The 14,735-nt window shown below is 48.9% G+C and overlaps 1 protein-coding gene across 1 annotated transcript in view; it reads right to left on the bottom strand.

The window, feature by feature from the left end:
• The window catches only part of ARFIP2 (ARF interacting protein 2), an 85,523-nt gene that overhangs the window by 17,570 nt on the left and 53,218 nt on the right, over positions 1–14,735 (bottom strand). The window lies entirely within an intron of this gene.

Genomic DNA, 14,735 nt, shown 5'->3' with positions numbered 1-14,735 from the left:
CTCGGTCCAGTAGACCTGAAGGAGCGTCTCCACCCCCGTTGTTCTGCCTGGACACTGAGGTCCAGCGCTGAGGGCCTTCTGGCGGTTCCCTCACTGCGAGAAGCAAAGCTACAGGGAACCAGGCAGAGGGCCTTCTTGGTGGCGGCACCTGCCCTGTGGAATGCCCTCCCATCAGATGTCAAAGAGAACAACAACTACCTAACATTTAGAAGACATCTGAAGGCAGCCCTGTTCAGGGAAGTTTTTAATGTGTGACATTTTAATGTATTTTTCATCTTTGCTGGAAGCCGCCCAGAGTGGCTGGGGAAACCCAGCCAGATGGGCGGGGTACAAATAATTAATTACAATTATTACTATTCTTATAAATCTGGAGGCTGCTATGAGAGGTACCGGCTGTGCAACCCCTGGAACGCCTGGCCTGGTCCCAAACTTGTGGGTCACGTCTGCGTAGGGGTGTTCTAGCTGAAGGATGGCAGATGCCCCCATCGGAAGGAACTCTGCATAGGGCATCTGGGGTGGGGGCGGCCGCCGTGATGACTGTACCACCTGCTCACCAGCCCTCAGAAAGTCTGTCTTAGGCACAGCAATTACAACAGGCCTCTCTTTAAAATGGTTTGCATTGCAAAAGAGAGAACAAGTCTTCTCCAAAGCAACTTTCAGGGTTCTTGTTGTATATTCATCTCAGCCAAGAGGAGCTTGTTAAAGGCCAACTTTGTTTGTTGTGGATTTCGCAAGCAGGCGATCAGGAAGGTTCTTGCAGTGGTCAGTTAAACAAGAGAGGTGGGACTTGCAGCAAAAGCTGTCCAACGACCAGACCCAATCCTGACTTTCTGAAGCACCGGCCAGAGCAAATGTTGCCCAACTCAGCTGGCAAGCGTGGGATCTGGAAGAGGAAGCCACAGCCAAAAATCTGGCCAGGCAGATGGGGGTGGGGCGGCTGGGACAGAAGAGCTTTGTGCTTCCAGACCGCCAGCTATGAGGAAGCCCACCCAGGCGCACCCTGCAAATTCCACAAATTGCACAAGGCTCAGAGAACGGGCGCCTCTGTCTCAGAGGGCAGAGATTGCCGCAGGTGCGCAAAACTCCCGCCTCCTCCAGTTCCAGAGGCTTCCTTCAACCCACATCCAGATTCTTTCCTTCTTTCTCTCCTTCCATTTTCCTTTTGCAAAGCACTGCTTGCCACCATCACCACCCTTTCTCAATTTATGCAGTCTTTTTTAAAAAAAATATTTATTAAAGTTTCAAAAAAGTTACAAGAAAAGAAGAAAAAAAGAAGCAAAAAATTCAAAATACAAAAAAGTAAAAACAACTAAAAACAAATCAACCTTTCCATGTCTTGACTTTCATTTACTTGTTTCCCTGACCTCCTCGCACCTCCCTTTTTTGTATTCTAGTTCAATTAGTTATTTCAGCAAATCCTTTCCATTTTTGCTTTTATCTTAATAATTTATCTTAATATATTATAACTTTACATTCTCACCTGTTAACAATCCATCTTTAAATACTCCTTTATAACATTACTGCTAAAACCACATAACTTCATTCCAACATCCTTCTAACATTCCTTAATTTTACAATATTTCTGTAAATAGTCTTTAAATTTCTTCCACTCTTTTTCTACCGACTCTTCTCCCAGGTCTCGGATTCTGCCAGTCATTTCCGCCAGCTCCATGTACTCCATCACCTTCATCTGCCATTCTTCCCCGGTGGGTAGATCTTGTGTCTTCCAATACTTCGCGATGAGTATTCTTGCTGCTGTTGTGGCATACATAAAAAAAGTTCTATCCTTCTTTTAACACCAATTGGCCGACCATGCCCAGGAGAAAGGCCTCTGGTTTCTCCAGAAAGGTATATTTAAATACCTTTTTCATTTCATTATAGATCATCTCCCAGAAAGCCTTAAGGGTGGCGCTTGGTGGGGAATTGTCATCGCGCCACTCCTTGGTGTGTGGAGTGCCCCAGGGTGCGATACTCTCCCCGATGCTTTTTAACATCTTTATGCGCCCCCTCGCCCAGCTTGTCCAGAGTTTTGGGCTGGGTTGCCATCAGTATGCCGATGACACCCAACTCTATCTGTTGATGGATGGCCATCCTGACTCGGCCCCAGACACACTGGTGAGATGTCTGGAAGCTGTGGCTGGATGGTTATGTGGGAGCCGGTTGAAGTTAAATCCTTCGAAGACAGAGGTCCTCTGGCTGGGACGGGGCGATATGGGATTGAGGGGGCAACTCCCATCTCTTGCGGGGGTGCAATTAGTGCCAGCACCGTCCGTTAAGAGTTTGGGTGCAATCTTCGATACCTCCCTCTCTATGGAGGCGCAGATTACAGCTATAACAAAGGCGGCATTTTTTCATCTCCGCCAAGCTAAGCAGTTGGCCCCTTATCTCTCTCGCCCTGACCTAGCCACTGTGATCCACGCAACGGTCACCTCCAGACTGGATTATTGTAACTCGCTCTACGTGGGGCTGCCCTTGAGACTGACCCAGAAACTCCAGCGGGTGCAGAATGCCGCGGCGAGACTCCTTATGGGGTCTTCGCTGCGAGATCACATTCATCCGGTGCTATACCAGCTGCACTGGCTCCCAGTGGAGTACAGGATCAGGTTTAAGGTGCTGGTTTTAACCTTTAAAGCCCTATAAGGCCTAGGACCCTCGTACCTACGGGACCGCCTCTCCTGGTATGTCCCACAGAGGAACTTACGGTCTGCAAATAAAAACATCTTGAAGGTCCCAGGCCACAGAAAGGTTAGGCTGGCCTCAACTAGAGCCAGGGCCTTTTCGGCCGCGGCTCCAATCTGGTGGAATGCTCTGTCACAAGAGACTAGGGCCCTGCGGGACTGGACATCTTTCCGCAGGGCCTGCAAGACAGAGCTGTTCCACCAGGCCTTTGGTCAGGGCGCAGCCTGACCCCCCTCCTCTGGCAATCTGCATAGAATTTTGCTTATTGGTTGCCATAAATTTGATTTTAATTAATTTTTATAATGAAATGTTTTTAGAATCGTTGGATTATTTTGATTGTTGTTAGCCGCCCTGAGCCCAGCTTCGGCTGGGGAGGGCGGGATATAAATAAAATTTATTATTATTATTATTATTATTATTATTATTATTATTATTATCCTTGGGCACGTCCACCGAAGGTGAAAGAATGTGCCTTCAGTCTCTTTACATTTCCAACATTTATTATCGGGCAAATGATATATTTTTGCGAGCTTGACTGGAGTCATGTACCACCTGTATATCATTTTCATTAGATTCTCTCTTAAGGCATTACATGCCGTGAACTTCATACCTGTGGTCCACAACTGCTCCCAGTCAGCCAACATAATGTTATGTCCAACATCTTGTGCCCATTTTATCATAGCAGATTTCACCATTTCATCCTGAGTGTTCCATTTCAACAGCAAGTTATACATTCTTGACAGAATCTTAGTTTTAGGATCTAACAGTTCTGTTTCAAATTTTGATTTTTCCACCTGGAAGCCAATTTTCTTGTCCAATTTGTATGCCTCCATTATTTGATAGTAGTGAAGCCAATCTCGCACTTTGTCTTTTAGTTTTTCAAAGCTCTGCAATTTCAATTCAATTTATGCAGTCTTAACTCTCCCAGTTGTGGGATCATAAAACCGATTTCAGAGTTGGAAGAGACACCGAGGATCATCTAGTCCAAGCCCCTGCGACGCAGGAATGTGCAGCTGCCCCACACAGGGACTGAACCTGCAACTTGGGTGTTCTCAGCACTAAGCTGAAACCAACTGAGCTATCCATGAGGCCTGATCCTGGCTGTGAGACCCGTGACCAAGGTGGGGAGCTGAGGGCCTCCGATGCCCCTTCCCCACACAACTGATGCCCCACAACCCCCAGGGAAGGGCCACTTATGCCTCCTCAACTTCTCCAAGTTATGATTCTTAGTGAAAGCCTTAAACTGAGCCAGAGGAGAAAGCCTAGTGGCCGAGCCCTCAGACTCCCAACTCGGCTTTGCCAAAGGCTTTACTGTGTGGGTCAGGACGACACCTAAGTCAGGCTGCAAAGCCCCGAGGGGAAGAGGTATCCCAGTGGTCAAGCGCACGGCCAAAGTTGGCTAAAGTCGTAGTCCCAGGACACAGCACACACACCCCCCCTCCTTGGTGGCGACACGATTTGGAAGGCTGTGAGCAGGAGCAGAGATTCCCAGCCTGCCTTCCTGGGAGTGAAGTGCCAGGAAGCGGGGAGGCAGAAACAGAAAAGGCAGTTAACAGAAAAATCCGAGGGCTTCCTTGGACAAAAACAAAGACACCAACCTGGATAACTTGGAGCAAAACAGCAGCCTGTGGGCTTGGCCTTTATTGATCTGTTGCAACAGGGTATTCCCCTCACTTGCAGGAGGAAGGACCCAGAAAAAATGGTGTGCAAGCCTTATAAAGACTTTTGAAATTGCCACCCTGTAGATCAAGACCACCCCCAGAAACGTCATGGATACATCACAGAAGGGGTGTAACCTAAGACCACCCCTCAGATACATACATCACAGAAAGGAGGGGTTGAGGGAGGGGTTGTGGTGGTAACCTGAGTGTCCTGTCACCTGGCTGGTTCCCCCTTTCCCCCTCCCCATGAGTACTTTCCAGGTGACAGAGGGGAGTTCGCAGTTTCCTGCCCCCAGAGGGAAGAGCTGATTATTGTCCTTTGTTCCAGTCCGTGCTAAATCCACTCCCATATGCAAGTCCTTTGGGACCTTGATGGTCTTCTGTCTGGGACCATCAGGGTTGGCATAGCAACTGGGCAGGGCTCCTGTGTATGTGCTGGTATGGTGAAGGGATTATGGCTGCCCTGTATCAAACCTTCCCCATTTTGTAGTCCTTCCTTCATGGAGTAAAATAAAAGTGGAACAGTGCAAATCCGATGTATGGCTGATTTTCTATGAATTTATAACAGAAGCGTAGCGTATGGAGTGTGTGAAGGTTGTACAAACTGAATGACTGGGGGGGGGGTTCCTGCTACACCCTCAGGTCTCAAAACCAGGCCCAAAGCCTGGGGCCAGGCAGCCTTGTCACCTAGGCACGCCCTGAGCGGCCAGCTCAGCCACTGCTGGCCAGTTCTACTTCCCCCGGACTTTGAGTCTTGCAAGTGCCGCTCCTCAGAGCTATAAATTCATCTGCAAACAATGAGTGTCCAGGGCTCTCTCAAGGGGCCCCTTCAATACATGGGACTGGGAACTTCCAGCATTTCACAATCCCGTTTCCAGGCAGACAATAACTGCAAGGGGATCTTTCCAGGGGGTGAAGTGCAGCCTCTGTACCTTTGGAAATTCTCCTCCCCTTGATCGGGCTCTTTCTCCCGAGAGCTGAGGGGCAGGAGCGACCCACATGCCAAAGGCTTTTAGCTGCTTTGCGGCAGCCGGTCCATTCCCCGGTCTGCCAGGGGACTCCCCTCTGAAGGAAGGCGGCAGCGTTTGGGATTTGGGCGTTTAGAGAAAAGGCAAGTAAGCGGCAACAGGAGAGAAGCGTGTGAGATTATGCCGAGAGAGAGAGAGAGAGAGAGAGAGAGAGAGAGAGAAGAGGGAAAAGCTTTATCCCCTCCCTCGTGGGCATCCCATGAAACTGAACGCTGCAGGATTCAGGACAGAGAAAAGAAAGCCCTTCACACAGCACCGAGTAAAAGTGGGGATGCCCACCAGCCTCAATGACTTTAAAAGAGGATTGGGCAATTCATGGAGGAAAGCAAGACTATGGATGCCCACTAGGCATGACAGCTCTGCTCTGATTCTGAATACCAGGATCCATGGGAGGGAAGGGAGCTCTCCTCGCAGGTTTTGCTTCAGAGCATCCGGTCGGCCACAGGGAGAACAGGAGGCAGGACCAGACGGTCCGTTTGGCCTGATCCAGAAGGCTCTGCTTATGTTCTTCTTGTTGGTTTTTCTTTATCTTAAAGAGGTGAATAATGCTACTCAGGAACCAGGCTGGTTTCAGAGGTGCATGTTTGTAGTTTGACCTACTTAGCTGCACACCTGTGGTCTCTCGACTTTTTGCCTAATTAAAAGGGGAGATACTTTCAGCACCAGGAGCAGGAAGGGATGGGATAAGATAATTGGTTAAGTGAAACTGCATTTAATTTGATCAAATGTCTTGTAAGCTGCCGGTGAGGAGGAGTGATGGCTTGCAGCGTTTGGCTGTTACGTTTTCAAAAATAAAACTAAGAAAAGATATTGTGGACAGCTTTTTCTTTCTACACTTCATTCACTGCACACACTCTGTGTTGATGAAGAAGTTCAACACTCCTGTCCTCCTTGCCAGGACCACAGCCCTGAGCCAGCAGCAGCGCCGGGAGCCTGAGTGGTGGGAGAAGAAGAAGTGGCCCTGGGCACCAGCTTGGCCCACAACCCTCTGCTTATGTTCTCATGGAACCCCCAGGTCCAGAGGCAGCGGTTGTGGGCATCTGTCTGTCTTGGCAGACAGTGGGGGGGGGGTTTGCCTCTGGGGGCAAAGCCAAACTGTTGAAGACTTGCAGCGCCTGCTGTGGCTGTAGAGACGGATGTGGGAAAGGCCTGTTTTGTTGCATCTGGGGCAGGCGAAGCTGCTCGCCCGGTTGTGCTGCTGCAGATGCACCAGGGCGTTTCCTCTCTCTCTCTGCCCCTGCCAGCGGTCATTCCTCCTCTGGGCACTGCTATGGATGGACAACCCGACTATCTCCAGGCTCTATGCTCATCTGCAAGGGATTCCCACATGGCGGGGCTGATGTTGCCAGCCTTCCTGTCATGTTTGCAGACATCTTTGCAGCGTAGTTGGTTTGCCAATGGGCCTGGGGCCAGAAGTCAGCTCCCCGGAGATCACATCCTCAGGGATCCTGCTGCGTCTTCCATTCTGTGCTCATGACCAAGCCAGCACAGATGTCGCTTGAACAGAAGGGCAAACGTGCTGAGAACGGGGGCTTGGAGAGCACATCTCTGCTGGAGGCTCACGCGATGCCCCAAATCTTCCTGTTGCAGCACACTGAGAAGGCATGGAGGTTCTGTTTGGGACCAGAGGCCTTCTCTCTGCCTTCCTGGGTTCTGAGGGGAATCTGGTGTTATGTACTGTTACGTACTGAAGTTCTCACCCTGGGCCAGCAGGGGGATACTATAGATAGTTTTCACTCAGGTCCGCATATGTAAAAAAGGAATTGAAAGTGACGTTCAGTGATTGGATAGTTACAGAAAATTGTTACTGTTGCTTTGCAGTTGAGCTCTACATAAGCAGGCTGGCTGGACCCTTCAGTTCAGTTCTGTTCTGTGTCTGTGAATAAACAAAAGCTGTTTGAAGAATTGCTGTTGTGATAGGAATTTTGAGGTCTTAGATATATGGTAATGTTCATAAGCGTACCAACCAAGCATGTACATAGATCAGCACAGGAAGACCGACCTGGAACCATTTTGTTTCCTAAGCTGAGCAAATGTTTTCTCTGCAAGGTCAAAGTTGGAAACCTCCCCATTGTCTCTTTCCTCACAAATCCTGTCTTAAGGGCATATTTAAGATATGAATAGGGTGTGAGCCTGTGACCTGGCTCAGGAACTAAGTATTTATCATTACAAAAGACTGGCCAGGCTCCCCAGGGTATCCAATCAAGTAACCTGCCAGACAGGAGATAAACAACAACAGGAGAAAAACAACTTTCAAAATTTCTGTTTTAGACCACCTTTTCTGTGATGTAGGTATGATGTATCTGAGAATCATAGAATCATAGAGTTGGAAGAGACCACAAGGGCCATCGAGTCCAACCCCCTGCCAAGCAGGAAACACCATCAGAGCACTCCTGACATATGGTTGTCAAGCCTCTGCTTAAAGACCTCCACAGAAGGAGACTCCACCACACTCCTTGGCAGCAAATTCCACTGTCGAACAGCTCTTACTGTCAGGAAGTTCTTCCTAATGTTTAGGTGGAATCTTCTTTCTTGTAGTTTGGATCCATTGCTCCGTGTCCGCTTCTCTGGAGCAGCAGAAAACAACCTTTCTCCCTCCTCTATGTGACATCCTTTTATATATTTGAACATGGCTATCATATCACCCCTTAACCTCCTCTTCTCCAGGCTAAACATGCCCAGCTCCCTTAGCCGTTCCTCATAAGGCATCGTTTCCAGGCCTTTGACCATTTTGGTTGCCCTCCTCTGGACACGTTCCAGTTTGTCAGTGTCCTTCTTGAACTGTGGTGCCCAGAACTGGACACAGTACTCCAGGTGAGGTCTGACCAGAGCAGAATACAGTGGCACTATTACTTCCCTTTATCTAGATGCTACACTCCTATTGATGCAGCCCAGAATTGCACTGGCTTTTTTAGCTGCCGTGTCACACTGTTGGCTCATGTCAAGTTTGTGGTCAACCAAGACTCCTAGATCCTTTTCACATGTATTGCTCTCAAGCCAGGTGTCACCCATCTTGTATTTGTGCCTCTCATTTTTTTCTGCCCAAGTGCAATACTTTACATTTCTCCCTGTTAAAATTCATCTTGTTTGTTTTGGCCCAGTTCTCAAATCTGTCAAGGTCGTTTTGAAGTGTGATCCGGTCCTCTCGGGTGTTAGCCACCCCTCCCAGTTTGGTGTCATCTGCAAATGTGATCAGGATGCCCTTGAGTCCATCATCCAAGTCGTTGATAAAGATGTTGAATAAGACCGGGCCCAAGACAGAACCATGTGGCACCCCACTAGTCACTCTTCTCCAGGATGAAGAGGAACCATTGATGAGCACCCTTTGGGTTCGGTCAGACAGCCAGTTATAAATCCACTGAGTGGTAGCATAGTCAAGTCCGCATTTTACCAGCTTCTTTACAAGAATATCATGGGGCACCTTGTCAAATGCCTTGCTGAAATCAAGGTAGGCTACGTCCACTGCATTCCCTTTATCTACCAGGCTTGTAATTCTGTCAAAAAACGAGATCAGGTTAGTCTGACATGACTTGTTTTTCAGAAATCCATGCTGACTATTGGTGATCACAGCATTCCTTTCTAGGTACTCACAGACTGTTTGCTTAATGATCTGCTCCAGAATCTTCCCTGGTATTGATGTCAGACTGACTGGGTGGTAATTATTTGGGTCCTCTCTTTTCCCCTTTTTGAAAATAGGGACAACATTTGCCCTCCTCCAGTCTGCCGGGACTTCGCCTGTTCTCCAGGAATTCTCAAAGATGACTGCCAGTGGTTCTGAGATCACATCTGCCAGTTCTTTTAATACTCTTGGGTGCAGTTCATCTGGCCCTGGAGACTTGAATACATCTAAACTAGCCAAGTATTCTTGTACTATCTCCTTAGTTATTATGGGCTGTGTTTCCTCTGCTGAATCATTTGCTCCAAATTCTTCAGGTTGGGCATTGTTTTCTTTATCGGAGAAGACTGAGGCAAAGAAGGCATTGAGGAGTTCAGCCCTTTCTCTGTCCCCTGTTTGCATTTCACCATCTTCTCCTCTGAGTGACCCCACTGTTTCTTTGTTCTTCCTTTTGCTATGAACATACCCATAAAAGCCTTTTTTTGTTGCTTTTAACCTCTCTAGCAAGCCTGAGTTCATTCTGTGCTTTAGCTTTTCTGACTTTGTGTCTACACGTGCTGGCTGTTTGTTTGAATTCCTCTTTGGTGGTTTCCCCCCTTTTCCATTTTTTGCACACATCCTTTTTTAATCTTAACTCAGTTAAAAGTTCTTTAGATAGCCACCCTGGCTTCTTTAGGCACCTTCCATGTTTCCGTCTCATTGGTATTGCCTGAAGTTGTGCTTTTACTATCTCCCTCTTAACAAACTCCCAGCCATCATGAACTCCCTTTCCTTTTAGTATTACTGTCCATGGGATCTCACCCAGCACTTCCCTAAGTTTTATGAAGTCAGCTTTCTTAAAGTCAAGAAATTGAGTCCTAGTATGCTTGGCTGCTCCTTTCTGCTGTATAGTAAACTTCAGAAGAGCATGATCACTCGCGCCTAATGATCCTTCCACTTCTACCCCACTAACCAGGTCATCAACATTGGTTAGGACCAGATCTAAAATGGCTGTTCCTCTTGTTGCTTCTCCCACTTTCTGGACAATGAAGTTGTCTGCAAGGCAAGTGAGGAATCTGTTTGACCTTATGCTCTTGGCTGAGTTTGACATCCAGCAAATATCCGGGTAATTGAAGTCCCCCATTACTACTATCTCCCTTCCTTTTGCAAGCTTGGCCATCTCTTCCAGGAAGGCATCATCTATGTCCTCCGTTTGGCTTGGGGATCTATAGTAAACTCCCACAATGAGGTCCCTGTTATTCTTCTCCCCCTTAATTTTGACCCAAATGCTCTCACTTTGGCTTTGAGGTTCTAAATCTTGGATCTCTTCACAGGTATACACATCCCTGACATATAACGCCCCTCCTCCTCCTTTCTTGTCTGGTCTGTTTCTCTGAAATAGATTGTATCCATCCATTATTACATTACAACTGTGGGACTTATCCCACCATAATTGTGGGACTTATCCCACTGGTGAGAGCCAGTGTGGTGTAGTTGTTAAGAGCGGTAGTCTCGTAATCTGGGGAACCGGGTTTGAGTCTCCGCTCCTCCACCTGCAGCTGCTGGGTGACCTTGGGCCAGTCACACTTCTCTGAAGTCTCTCAGCCCCACTCACCTCACAGAGGGCATGTTGTGGGGCAGGAAGGGAAAGGAGAATGTTAGCCGTTTTGAGGCTCCTTTGGGTATTGATAAAGCGGGATATCAAATCCAAACTCTTCTTCTTCTTCTTCACCAGGTTTCAGTGATGCCTATTATGTCATATTTAGTTTGCTGTACCAAGAGCTCAAGCTCATCTTGTTTATTTCCCATGCTTTGCGCATTAGTGTACAGACATTGAAGTCCATTAATCATTCCCCCGTGTCTCTTATTTAAGGATTTTTTCCTCCCACCACTAGGTCTGCGTGCTGTTTGCTGAGGGGTGGTCTTAGGTTACACCCCTTCTGCAATGTAGGAATGATGTTCCTGGGGGTGGTCTTGATCTACAGGGTGGCAACTTCAAAAGTCTTTCTAAGGCCTTGCGCGCCATTTTTCGGGGTCCCTCCTCTCTCCTGCAAGTGAGGGGAGCACCCTGTTGCATCAGATCAATAAAGATCAGGCTTACTCGGTGCTTTGCTTCTCAATATTCTCTGCTTGGCCTCTGTTATCTTCTCCTACCAATAGGGAACCTAGGTAAGGACTCTATCTGGGCTCTTGGATACCCCATCAGGGCAAAGGGCAGATTTTCTTTACAACACATATGTTCACCCACAACTTAACTGAAGCCTCTGCTCCTGTTCTGATGGAGCCTCCAGCTCCAGAGGCAGCCGACCTGACAGCGGGCTTCCCGAGCCACGGCGCCCCCTGGAGACCAGGAGGCCTCTTCCGGCGGAGCTCTCCCCCCCCCCTCGCCCCGCCTCCAGGCAGCCTCTTCCGGGCTCAGGAGGCCGCAGGCCCCGCCCCCGCCCGAGGAGGCCCCGCCCCCAGGGCCGCGGCTGGGCTGCCGACGTGTCGCTGGAGCGGAGGAGCCATTCAAAGAAAGACGAGAAAGAGGCGCCACCTGATTGGCCGCCGCGAGAGCCGGAGAGGCGGGTATTTGACGTCAGAGGCAGGTGACGTTCTTCTGTGGGCGGGGATTCCGCTTCGCCGCGGCCAGAGAGTGGGAGGATCCGGGCGAATGAATGGCGGGACGTCCCGCCAATCACACTCGGGATACGGGATTTCCCCCCGTTTTCATTGGCCGGCTGGCGTGAACTGGCGGCGTGGCGACGGGGCGCTTCCTCCGACCTTCTCGGTTTCCGCTGAACCGCCTCGGCCGGCCGCCGTCTCCTCCGTCTGCTGGCCAAGGCCGCTACCCCAAGCGGGTTCTCCGCCGCCCTGCAATTCCCTGGCTACTGCTCTGACCAATCAGGGCCTGCGGCTGGAGGGGCATCTCTGCTCCAATTGGTCGAGAGGGCTTTGGGGGCGGGACGCTTCGCTGCTTCTCCCGGGGCGGGGCCGCGCAGGCGCACACGCGGCCAAGAGAGACACGCGGGCCTCTGGGCGTGTGCAGAGCGCCGCTCGCGCTCCCAAGAGGAGGGAGGCTGGCCGAGAAGCCCCAGGCGGGGCCTCTGCGGAGGGGCCTCCGGGCCTGGCCGGCTCCCCCGTGGCTGCTCCCGCGGCCAGGGCGCTCTGCACATGCTCAGGAGTCCGATGCTGCAGCAGCCTCTGCTTGGGCTCTTGAGAAATGGGGGGGGGGAGTTTTGGGGAGCGGTGTATCATGAATTGGAAAAAAATGCTTCAAATAACTTTTGTTAAGAGTCCAGAAGCTTTCTTATTAGGAATTACAGGTACCGAGATGCCGAAGCAACAGGGAAGATTATTTGTAGACAACAACGGCAGCGGGGATGTTGTTGTTGATTAGTCATTTAGTCGTGTCCGACTCTTCGTGACCCCCTGGACCAGAGCACGCCAGGCACTCCTGTCTTCCACTGCCTCCCGCAGTTTGGTCAGACTCATGTTTGTAGCTTCGAGAACACTGTCCCACCATCTCGTCCTCTGTCATCCCCTTCTCCTTGTGCCCTCCATCTTTCCCAACATCAGGGTCTTTTCCAGGGAGTCTTCTCTTCTCATGAGGTGGCCAAAGTCTTGGAGCCTCAGCTTCAGGATCTGTCCTTCCAGTGAGCACTCAGGGCTGATTTCCTTAAGAATGGAGAAGTTGGATCTTCTTGCAGTCCATGGGACTCTCAAGAGTCTCCTCCAGCACCAGAATTCAAAAGCATCAATTGTTCGGCAATCAGCCTTCTTGATGGTCCAGCTCTCACTTCCACACATCTCTACTGGGAAAACCATGGCTTTAACTATACGGACCTTTGTTGGCAAGGTGATGTCGCTGCTTTTTAAGATGCTGTCTACTTTTGCCATCGCCTTTCTCCCAAGAAGCAGGCGTCTTTTAATTTTGTGACTGCTGTCACCATCTGCAGTGATCATGGAGCCCAAGAAAGTAAAATCTCTCACTGCCTCCATTTCTTCCCCTTCTATTTGCCAGGAGGTGATGGGACCAGTGGCCATGATCTTCGTTTTTTTGATGTTGAGCTTCAGACCATATTTTGCGCTCTCCTCTTTCACCCTCATTAAAGGGTTCTTTAATTCCTCCTCACTTTCTGCCATCAAGGTCGTGTCATCTGCATATCTGAGGCTGTTGATATTTCTTCCGGTGATCTTAATTCCGGCTAGGGATTCATCCAGCCCAGCCTTTCGCATGATGAATTCTGCATATAAGTTAAATAAGCAAGGAGACAATATACAGCCTTGCCGTACTCCTTTCCCAATTTTGAACCAACCAGTTGTTCCATATCCAGTTCTAACTGTAGCTTCTTGTCCCACATAGAGATTTCTCAGGAGACAGATGAGGTGATCAGGCACTCCCATTTCTTTAAGAACTTGCCATAGTTTGCTGTGGTCAACACAGTCAAAGGCTCTTGTCTAGTCAATGAAGCAGAAGTAGATGTCTTTCTGGAACTCTCTAGCTTTCTCCATAATCCAGCGCATGTTTGCAATTTGGTCTCTGGTTCCTCTGCCTCTTCTAAATCCAGCCTGCACTTCTGGGAGTTCTCGGTCCACATACTGCTTAAGCCTGCCTTGTAGAATTTTAAGCATAACCTTGCTAGCGTGTGAAATGAGTGCAATTGTGCGGTAGTTGGAGCATTCTTTGGCACTGCCCTTCTTTGGGATTGGGATGTAGACTGATCTTCTCCAATCCTCTGGCCACTGCTGAGTTTTCCAAATTTGCTGGCATATTGAGTGTAGCACCTTAACAGCATCATCTTTTAAAAATTTTAAATAGTTCAGCAGGAATATCATAACCCTAACCCTCTGCCCACTACCTGGGATGTTATTAGCCCCCAAGGATGCAACAATGCTCTCCAAAGAAGAAGCCAAAATGATGGGCTCTGGCAAAATGGCAAAACTTACTGTGAAATTAAGGAACCAAGAAGATAAGGACTTTGAAAAAGAATGGGAAAAAATTATAATGTACCTAAGAGAGTTTTTGAAATATATATATATATAAATTAAAAATTGTCCAGGAGCACCTTAGAGACCAACTAAGACCCATAACAGATTTAGTTGGTCTCTAAAGTGCTACTGGACAATTTGTATATATATTTTTTATATTTTGACTGTATCAGATCAGCACGGCTACCTACCTGAATCTAAGAGAGCATCGTAAGCAAATCAAAACATTAGCTGGACTCTAAAAAACACTTGTAAAGCAAAAGAAGCTATTGATCACTTAGACAAATAGAACCTGTGGAGAATTTATTGATATGTAGATCAAAAAATATTGGGTATAAGTTCCATGAAAGGGAGGGAGGGAGTCATGAGATTTGAAGACTCATGAAGGAAGTATGGAAATGATGTTGAGACAAATTTGTACCTATAAAAGCCAATAAAAGTATATCAAAAAAGGAAAAGAATTCGGAGCGAGGCCCTAGGACTCATCCCAGCGTGCCACTTCAGGGGCGAGGGGCCGCATCCTGCATGCCAGTGACTGAGGCTCCCCAGCAGCAGAAGGCGGCTCCCGGGGGGGGGTGGCCTTCCTTCCCAGAGGCGTCTAGTTAGCAAACAGGCTGTTTATCTTGGTCTGCCTTAAGTGTTGGCAGGGACCTCCATGGCCATGTTGCCCCACCTGCAGATCCGGCTTCCCTGGGAGGAGGGCAGGAGCCCAGCCCACCCAAGACAGGCCTGATGAGTTGCCAAGGAGCCGCCATGGGACTTTTTGCTCCCGTTTATTCTGAATGCCTAATGTGACCCCTT

Source organism: Podarcis cretensis (assembly GCF_951804945.1).
Source record: "Podarcis cretensis genome assembly, chromosome: 4".
Lineage (NCBI taxonomy): Eukaryota > Metazoa > Chordata > Lepidosauria > Squamata > Lacertidae > Podarcis > Podarcis cretensis.
This window is presented reverse-complemented; position numbering and strand designations above follow the sequence as displayed.